General features: G+C 33.5%; 1 long non-coding RNA gene across 1 annotated transcript; it reads left to right on the top strand.

The window, feature by feature from the left end:
• Positions 1 to 2,042: 2,042 nt before the first annotated feature.
• LOC140002401 (uncharacterized) lies at positions 2,043 to 5,055 on the top strand. Its single transcript, XR_011808826.1, has 3 exons — positions 2,043 to 2,694; positions 3,011 to 3,067; positions 4,958 to 5,055. It is a non-coding gene; the product is annotated as an uncharacterized lncRNA (long non-coding RNA).
• The last annotated feature ends 6,023 nt before the right edge of the window (positions 5,056 to 11,078 follow it).

Raw genomic sequence — 11,078 nt, 5'->3', positions numbered from 1 at the left:
ATGCAAACAGCTACTCCACCAGTGAAGTAGGTCAAAGGCAGAACCATTTTTGTCTCTAGCTAAGCTCTTCAATCATGTTGCCCACTTATCATTAGCATATCACTTCCTAATGTCTCGGGGTCCTGCCTCTATTTCTATGTACTTGACCTCTCTATAAGAACTCTCTGAAGGAAGTCATACAGTAAATTTTTTCTTAGGTATTTAGCTTTAATTTTAACTGTTTAATTTTAAGCATATGACAATGTTACAACAATGTTACAGCAGTACAAACAGCATATTCATAGCTGAGGCAGACCAGTAAATAAGATTCTTTTCTGTTTTGCTCTAAAAAAGAAAACAGGAACAACAGGAAAAATAAAATAAAAATCCTAAAGGAACATTTACTGACCAGCCTGTAATTTCCTGACAAAGTCATAAGCATTTCAAATCACTCGAATATTTAAATATACATATACAAATACATATACAAGGCTGCCATTGGCTTTTACAATCCCTGAACAGTCCTTCCTGTAAGCAAGAAGTCCAGTAGTGCCTATTTCCTTGTTGGTTCCTTGAGCAGCCTAAAATGCATAAAATGCGTACAAACACATGCACACATGCACAAACATATACTTATCAACAGTACAATATGAGTAGCAAATTCTCCAAAGATATGCCATTTGGTAATTTGAAAGAAAGAAAAAAATATATAAAGATTTTCACATGTGGCGCTGGTGGAATATCCTGCTTATATCCCTCCCTAGGCTTATATTAATTTCTCTATATTAAAAGAAATACATACATTTCTGGACACAGAGTTTGTTGTCAAAAAGAGATTCAGGGATTTAAAGTATTTCTAAACCCATGCTTAAATCTTCAACAAAGACATTTATCAAGTCATTGTGTTATGCCTGATTTTTCCCAATGGATATTTTTAACAAAATTAAAATTAAAAACTAGTCAATGAAGAAAAATAATTATGCATTTTGTCATAATTAAAATATACTGCTGTCCTGGTTTCAGTTAGGGTAGAGTTAATTTTCCTCTTAGTAGCTGGTATACATGTAGTGCTCTGTTTGTTTTGGATTTAGGATGAGAAAAATGATGATAACACACTGATGTTTTAATTGTTGCAGAGCAGTGCTTACACTAAAAAAAAACTTTTCAGCTTCTCACACCACACTGACAGTGAGGAGGCTGGGGGTGCACAAGAAGCTGGAAGGGGACAGAACAGCTGACCTAAACTGGCCAAAGGGATATTCCATACCAAATGATGTCATGCTGAGCCTTAATAAGGGGTGTCTGTCTGGGACTGGGGGGGACTGCTGCCCAGGAATAGGCTGGACATTGGTCAGCAGGTGGTGAGCAATTGCATTGTGTATCACTTGTTTTGTACATATTATTATTATTAGTAGTTATTATTATTAATTAGTATTATTAATAATTATTAGTATGCATTATTAGTATACATTAGTAATATTAATAATTATTAATGATAAATAATAATATTGGAATTAATAATCATAATTAGTAGTATCAATAATTATTAATTGGTATTAAATATTATCTATATATATTTTATTTCTTTTATGTCCTAATAAACTCTTTATCTCAACCCAGAAGCTTTTACTTTTTTCCAATTCTCTTCCCCATCCCACTGGGGAGGGAAGAGTGAGTGAATGGCTGTGTCGTTCTTAGCTGCTGTCTGAAATTATTACAAAACGTTGCATCAAAGATTTTGACATGATGAATTTATGCTTGTATTTCCTCAAATACCAAGTATACTTTATAAATGAACCATTTTTTCTTCCTGATTTTGTCTTAGTCATCTAATTATACTACACGATTTAGTGGTCAAACTTCATATTTTACTAATCAACCAGTACACATGTGTGAGTTGCTTATTTTAATAGCTGAGAACTTAGATTTTCACATTATGTAGCTTTACAAAGTATTCAATTGGATCAGTGAATTGTATAACTCAATCAGAAAAAAAAAGAAAAAGTTCTGAGAACTTTTTCATCTTTAAGTATTATTTAAATACAAAATGCTGTAATTTTTGACAGTTTGTCTCCCTTGACTGCTGCAAAAATTATCCCTGCACATTCTACTGCAATTAAAATTTTTATTTTCTATCTTCCTGTCAGGGTAAAACAGCCAATATTGTGCTGCCAAGCTAATTATGCCCATGAAAGCTGGCTTAAAAGCAGCTCAGAAAAGGTTTTCTATCTTTTTTTCTTTTTTTCTTTTTTTTTTTTTTTATTATATTTTATTTTTAGTGTATGTATTTGTGTGTGTGTGTGATTGTAATCTTACCAACCTGAGGTTAAATCTCTCAATTAACATACCCTAACTAAAGAAATATAAGAAATTGTGGCAGCATCTGATACCTGTAAAGGAAGAGAGTAAGAATATCTTCTGCAAAAGTTCCCTGAAATGGGAGCTAGGTTTAGGTTTTCCTATGCAGACGTTGAGAAACTGAATTTTCTTTGAGCATTTGCATACAGGAAACACTTAGAGGATGATGAAATGAGAAAGACAGCTCCTCATGGTCAACTCCATAGTGGGGAATTTATTGGGGAACCATTAAACTTATTAGACAGAAGGAACTGAAGTTTTAAAAAGGCCAACATCGTGAAACTGCCTGATGGTTTCTCCTCTGAGGGAAAAGGATTTTGAGCATCACTAGGAAACCTTTACCATCCTACAAAAGCTGTAAGTAGATACAAAAGTACAGGCCAAACAGAAAGCTGAGGAGAAAAATAATCTCTTTCCAATAAAGGATCTGTAGCACTTTCAATAGTGAAAAGCAATATGGGACTCTAGGAATAGAGGGTGGAGTGGCTATTTGGTAAAGATAATACGATTACAGCCTGAAAGTTTAGCAAAATACAGGGCCTGGGTAGGTTTCTGCCAGACAATAGGTGATAAATCTTTGAGGGCTTTGTACACACACAAAAATATATTTTTTTCTGAGTAAATTACTTTAGACAATGACGTTTTAACTTTTAATGTTTTTGATCATGTGCAGAAAGAAATGTTAATTAAAACGTTGCAGCTGTATCTCTGCTGTACAAAACTAATCATGGTGAGTAATATGGAAATTACATTTTGTAACTCTGCATTTTAGTTCATAGTCCTTGAATTATACATTTGGAATCCTGTGTTTGTACAAAATGTTCTAAACTGTTGATTTATTATGCTTTGGGAAATATATGGAAATGACTACACTTTATTTCTACTACTTCTGGGCTGCTACTCTGTATTTGTTATTTCTGAACAGTAAACAACCATCAAACTTTTACTTATCCACCCCTGTCAACACACATATTTGTATATCCACCTCAACAGAGTTGCACAGGGATTTTTTGACAGTATTTCTGTGTTTTCATACCAACTTGGTCTCAGTCCAAAAATACATTACCAGTGTCCATTAGGCAAGAAACATTCCTGTTTGCTTTCTTATTCAGTAGGCTAAAACTTATTTAATTCCTCATAACACTGAAACAAATGTTGAGCAAGCTACTTAAAACTCTACATGAATAAAATATTGGAATCAGGCCCTAAGGGAAAGCTAATGTTTAATGGTTAGATGCATAATATTGATACATTTCCTTACACAGAGCATTCAAAATAATAGATTTCATGTTGAGAGTTTCTAAAGTGGTACTTCAGTTGGATTAAAGCAAAAATTGGTATCTTTTATGACCCCTACAATTTCTTGAGGGATTAAATCCTATCTTTGAGATAAGTGTTAAACTGTGCTCATAATAATGAGCAATAGTGCAAGTGTGAAGGAAGTTAATAAAGAGTTTTTGTCGTTGTTGTTTTTTATAATCAAATAATAATTTTCATTTTAATATATAAACATTTTAATTAATTATTTCTAAATTTGCAGTTTGTTGGCAAGAGTTACCATAGCACTAGGCATGGAAATTTAAAATGGAAATTAAAGAAATAAAGTATGCTTGAAATTCTGCTATTGGGTTTTGTGCGGAGGAAAAGATTCTTTCACACAGAATCACACACAGAATCACACAGAATCACACAGAATTTCTAGGTTGGAAGAGACCTCAAGATCATCGAGTCCAACCTCTGACCTAACGCTAACAGTCCCCACTAAACCATATCCCTAAGCTCTACATCTAAACGTCTTTTAAAGACTTCCAGGGATGGTGACTCCACCACCTCCCTGGGCAGCCTGTTCCAGTGCCTAACAACCCTTTCAGTAAAGAAGTTCTTCCTAACATCTAACCTAAAACTCCCCTGGCGCAACTTAAGCCCTAACACCTAACCTAAAACTCCCCTGGCGCAACTTAAGCCCATTCCCCCTTTACTTTAAAAAAACTAAGAACTACACCATAGTTATAAAATTATACAATAATGAGGTGATATTGATTATTATGTACCTGATCATGATCATTCTGCAGGAACAGGAAATAAGCTCTTCTTCAGCATAGTTCTTCCATTAACATGGACTAATGAATCTAAATGTGGCTCATGTCTTTACATGTCTTTACATGTCTTTGACTTTAAATCTTTTGGTACGAAGTCATCATTCTTCTTCCCTTTTTTTTTTTTTTTTTTTTTTTTCTCTATTTTAAGATTTAGAAGAGGCCAATATTTTCTCATATAAAGACTGATTTCATTAGGAATCACTTTTGTATATGCAAACCTATTCTGTCCTAGCATTTTTGCTAGCCAAAGTTAAAGGAAAAAAAATACTGAGTGCAGAATGGGAAAGAGAATCTTAAGAATACGCCAGAATCCGTAAAATACTTTCTAAAAAATCTTTTAGATTCTCTACAAACATGTCTCTGGTTAAAAAGTCAAAACATTTTGTTAAAATATTGACAGAATTTATTTATTGTCATGTTGCACAACTAGTGTTGTCACTGTTACAGAGTGTTGATTCAGAAACAATTGTGTAATCACACTATGCAATAAGAAAGCATTTGCATTACATTATTTTACACAGAAACCACATGTTGATCCATGAAGATAAAAGCAAGAAGATTGAAATAATGCTGAAGGACAGAAGGTATGTCCATTCATTATCTTTTTTTTTACTTTTTTTTCTCCTGTGGATTATACTTCTAACAAGTTTCAATAAAATAAACATAAAGGTAGATTAATATGTTCAACTATCTGAAATATGAAAATAACATGAAAATAATATGATGATAGTGGTTCTATACATGTATAGTTTTAGATATTTGTTTTGTATTGTAAAAACAAAAATCCTGAAAACAGTAAGAATTCCTCCTTTAATTAAAAATTGAAAGAATATTTTTATTTTTTACATCATGCAACTGTGTTAACTCAATATGGAATAATTGCCTAAGGTGACTTGGAAATCAAACTGATATTCACATTTTAAAGAAAAGGTACAACATTGAAGAAGCTTCCAGGGTGGACTATAACTGCACGACATAGAAGCTCCCTAGGCCTCCAACCTTAGATGTTAACCACACTGGGAGAATTTGGTGTGCTGACTCTAAGAGAAACAATATGGAGTATGGAACAGAGTGAATACACCACAGCTAAGCTCTGTGATAAGAACTTGATTGTTTTTGTGCACACCAAAACCAATAAGCTACACATTTACTACCCTGAGCCAATGACCTGTCATTTTTTTGACAAAATACTGTACCTTGATGAACTTTGCTCATTATAATACCAAAACGCAACTCCACCACAAAAGCTACCCACCTCCAAGGTGCAATTACCCCTCACTGATCATGCACTCTGAATTTCTCTGAGCCCATACCTTTAAACAAAAGCAAGAAAATTTTGCACCAATTGTAACCATGATATGCATGACTGAAGTTACTCAAGCTCCACCTAAAAGGTAGAAAATAATATATATTGGCTTAAGAGTGAGAGTATGTTAGAGAAGATACCATCATGAAGGATGCCTTCTGACTTTTGGAATCAGTTTCAGTCTTGGGATCAGAGGCTGAGCCTCTCTTCCCCCCTACCCTCCCCCCCCTCATTCCAGTCCAGTGGGATGCCTTTCAGTAACATTTGAACATTTGGTTATACCAAGTGCCTCCCCGGGAAACTTAGAAATCTCTATAGAGTGGCTTTATACTTTTTAAGGTGTTTATAGACAGGCTGTGTTACTTATACTTTTGGAATTTGCATGTGCTTTGCAGACAGTGAATTTATCACTGGCAATCCAAAGAACCTGTGTACCTATTGCTTTAATAAATTGCACTTCTCATTAAATTTAGCTGTGATAGCTCTCACTGAACGTGTCCAAACTCCTTAAATGTGACCATGGTGGTTCATGGAATGTGACTAGATTGAAGGTGTATTACATTATTTATGAATCTGTAATGATAGTTCAGTACCCTAAATGCAACCAGACTTATAACAGCTAATTTGGTATCACTCTCAATTACTTTAACACTTAATGCAACAGAAAAATTGGCATAGTCGACAGGATTGTCATGGATAAACTGCTGCAAAAATATGTGATTTTCAAACAGTGAATTTATCACTGGCAATCCAAAAGAACCTGTGTACCTGTTGCTTTAACTTATAACACAACACTCAAAATTACAAAAGTCAGTGGATCATCTTCTAAGAATTTTATTATGATTATTTGCTTTCTTACATTTTCATTCAAATAGGAATGATTTTGCTATAACAGCAACAGGCATAAATGAAAACACAAAGAGCAATATGATAATCCCAAATAAGAGACAATTTTAAACTATCTCTGTATAAACAAGATATATTTCCTATTTACTTTTCATTTATCTGGAAAAAAAAAAAAAAAAAAAGTGAAGGACTGCTATTAAAGATTGTTCCAAAATGTGATATTATCTCTGTCTCAGCAGGAATTACAAAAATCAAAGAAAAACTCACATATTTTGACATAAAAAAGATACTAATTGAAAAGTGTCACACTGTTTCATCTATTTTGACTGCACATAATATATTAATTCACATTTGTTTGTAGATGAAAATAATCAGCAATTATATAAACTCTTCCAAGACATATTGTTCAAATGATATATAATTGGCTCTTAAGTAACCCTTTCTTTTCCATATTTTCAACTTGATCTGAACCAGTCAGTAAGGTTCTTTAAAACTGTTTAATGTAGGTAAAGGGGACACAAGATTTACAAAGCATCTCAAAAAGGAAAAAGGTTTTTTTTTCATATTATGGATGCGTTTACAGTGAAGACCTATTGCAGATGTTGCACAGCACAAGGAACTATCCCTTTAATCCCTTGTAAAATTGAATCTATAATAGGAAAATATATATACATATAAAGTTGTTGATTTTAATACCGTTAAAATTATTGTTGACCATTACAATAGGTATAAATTGAAAAAGCACATTTACAAAGAAAGTGCAAGGGAAGCAAGCCTAACTTGTCACAGTTTCTCCCAGCTTCTAGGGAAAACAGGACATCTTCCTGTCGCTATTTGGAATATTATTGCTTTGCTCCACATTTAACTCCTTTTCCTGTCTTTCTTCAACATCCTTTCTTCAAGAATAACATCTCTTCACACCTTAAATAAGTATCCCAATGTTATCAACAAAACTGCTGTATTAAGGAGGAATATCAGTAAGATTTTATGGACAATCAGAGCCAGGTCATCTGCTTTGATGGGTGATATGTTAAATGAATCTTCAGTCAGCTTAATCTTGTAAAAAAACACAAGGTTAGAAGGGACCTCAAAGATCATCTAGTTCCAACCCCCTTGCCATGGGCAGGAATGCTACCCACTAGATCAGATTTTCAGGACTTCATACAAACCTGGTCTTGAGCACCTTCAGGGATGAGGCATCCACAAACTCTCTGTTCCAGTGCCTCACCACCCTCTGAGTGAAGAATTTCCTCTAATCTAAATCTCCCCCCATTTAGTTTTAAAACAATCCCCCTTGTCCTGTCATTTGACTGAGCAGAGCAAAAGGTTACTCTCCATCTTTTTGTAAGCCTTCTTTATGTACTGAAAAGCTGTAGTAAGGTCACCCTGGAGACCTCTTCTTCAGGCTGAACATCCCCAGCTCTCTCAGCCTTTCTTCATAGGAGAGGTGCTCCAGTCCTCTGATCAGCTTCATGGCCCTCTTCTGGACCTGTTCTAACAGGTCCACATCCTTCTTGTGCTGAAGGCCCCAGACCTGGATGCAGTACTCCAAGTGAGGCCTCACAAGGGCAGAGCAGAGGGAATCACTTCCCTTGACCTGCTGGCCATTCTTCTGTTGATATAGCCCAGGATGCCTTCTGGACTCCAAGTGCACACTGCTGGCTAATGTCAAGCTTTTCGTCTACCAGAATGCTCAAGTCCCTCTCTGCAAGGCTGTTCTCAATGACTTCTCAAACCCAGTCTGTGCTCATGTCTGAGATTGCCCTGACCCAGGTGCAGCACCTTGCACTTTGACTTGTTGAACCTCATTCTGTTCACATGGGCCCACTCTTCAAGCTTGTCCAGGTCCTCATACAAGAAAATGATTTCTCATCCCTTGAAAGAAATGTGATAAGTTCAGATACAATTTCAGCTACCTCATTTAAAATTCTAAGTCATAATAAAAAATTCTACCTTTTCTAAAAACATTTGGAAGAGGTGGGGGAATATTAAGAGTTCTGTTATAAGAACAAAGTCCTGGATTTTATTTTGTTCCCTGTTTTTCATATTGAACCCTAAATTGTGTCTATTCTGGTAGATAAACTGTTGTTTGTTTGTTTGTTTGTTTTGTTTGTTTGTTTTATAAATTAAATTGTTTTTAAATGAAAGTTAAGAAAATCCAAAATGAAAGTTTTTTTGACCCTGTTGTTGATTCAGTATTATATGACTTGCATACTACAATAGCTATAGCGAGTACTATGTTCATCATATTTTCTTCCTGTTGTTATAATAAAGATATTTTAGAGAACTTTTTAATGTAAACTATTTTCATGTTACAGATCAGACAACATATCGGTATTTTAACTGATAAAGAACCTTTCTTTTTCCAAACTGCTGTTTAGTGTAATATTGTTAGTAGATAATTATCAGCAGACAATGTTCTTGAATCCAATGAAGGATCTACATAGATCCAATGAAGGATCTATATAAAGCAAAATGTGTTGAGTTGTGAGTATATAATTAAGTTAAAAAAAAAAAAAAAGCTAAAAAACAGAAATGCTGTTTCACATTTCAGTTTCACAAAACTGAAACTGATTCTCTAGGTAGAGCACTTCAGAAAAAGCAGATACAAAGCTATAATGTGGATAGCAACTACAGGAAACCATTACCATGGAAGAGGAATGCTACATGAATTATGCAAAAAGTACTGTATTATTTTATGCTGCTGCATATTTTATGACCAAATTTAAAGAACGACACAGAGAAGGTTTGTCTAATGTATTACATTTACTTCTATAAAGTGCAATGAGGAAAATTGCAATGGATAAAACCAAATACACAAGTGTTAGGTTACCACATTACACTTTCGGTCTTTCTCGGTAACATGACACTGACACAACGCATTTTCAGAACAGTATTACTGTCTTAGGCAGTTTAGCCATGAAGTAGTTTTCAAACTTCTGACTGAAGAATGGAAATGAGTGAAGTATTTAAAGAAACATTAGAAAAAAAAAAAAAAAAAAAAAAAAGCTAGAAAAATATTAATTATGTAAAATAATCTCTATATAGCTGGATATAGAATCCTGCAGGTTTGTGTGAAGGGAACAAAGCTAATATACTGGCTTCAGAAATGTGCATCATAAAATATGTATAAAATAAATGAAATAGTTTGGCTTCAGTGTTGCATTGGGAAACATCATTATTATTATTCACAAGAAAGAGCCAGAACATTTACACTGAAATTATTGTTTGTAACAATAATTTTAGATAGTGCCCTTCTGGGAAACCATCCAGAGGATATGTATTGGATGAAACAGTCTGCCAGCACACTAAAAGAAGACAAAAACTGTAGTACTTGGTGCAAAAAAAAAAAAAAGCCCTGAAACTAGAAATAGTATACAGCTGCAGTTCAGAGAAGACAAAACATTCTGTTAACAGGAATAAAATGCAAAAATATAAGAGATATTATCACTACATAAAATTTTGTTGAAAATAACCTCCTCCATTTTTTTTTTCTGTAAACATTACAATAGGCAATTTTGATAAATGACAATAGAGACTGAAGACCTGAAAGTACGCATTGCCTTTAAAAATCTGTCTCTAATAGCATAGCAGTAGGTGAGTCAAATAAAAGCAAAGGTCTGAATTACTTCATCAGAGAGACATAGTATTTTCAGCAACTTTTATAAAATATATAATAATAATAACAATAACAATAATAATAATAAAAGTTATTTCACTTCTGTGACTGCAGAAGAGAATAATAGCACCATAGGAGAAATTATATTAATCAAAAAGAAAGAAAAAAATGGAATAGAAAAAAAAAATATTTCTGTAGCAGTCACTAAACACTTAGGAGGTCTGTTTCAGAATATTTCTGATTAAAATAGTGATTGAGAACTGACAACAACCTTCTAGATACATTTATCTGGCATCTTTTTTTTTTTTTTTTTTTTGCTTGCTTTATTTAAATGAGGTGCCTTGTACCTCTGCTTCTGAAGTATGACCTATATTGCTTTGAAATACTTCACCCTATTATATATTTACTTAATATTCTATTGCACTCTTCTGTAAACACACACATTTTTCAAAAGACAATAATTCCAACTGTATAAATGCTTTCTATACACTGACACCTACAGTTGTAACCCAGTTTTATTTTATGGACCATAATTATCCACAACAGGAAAATATTTCTTTTCTTTTGTTAATCATGTAAAATATGTAAAGAGAAAGAAGGAGAGAGGAAGATTTTTGTTTTGTTTTGTTTTGTTTTGTTTTAGTACTAGTATTATAAGAGATTTGTTATACAATTGTAGGGATTTCTTCTGACATGAAGAATGAGAATTTCCTCTGATTATTAATCAAAACTATGAAGAATAAAAGCAAAAATAAACAAATAAATAAAAACATAGGCAATTAGAAGTGGAGGGCTAGTATATTTGGAATAAGGATTAGTATAGTTTGGAAACAATAAGAGCTTAAATAGCTCATACTGGAGACACAGAGCT

This window comes from Anas platyrhynchos, chromosome 1 (genome assembly GCF_047663525.1).
Source record: "Anas platyrhynchos isolate ZD024472 breed Pekin duck chromosome 1, IASCAAS_PekinDuck_T2T, whole genome shotgun sequence".
In the NCBI taxonomy this organism is placed as follows: Eukaryota; Metazoa; Chordata; class Aves; order Anseriformes; family Anatidae; genus Anas; species Anas platyrhynchos.
This window is presented reverse-complemented; position numbering and strand designations above follow the sequence as displayed.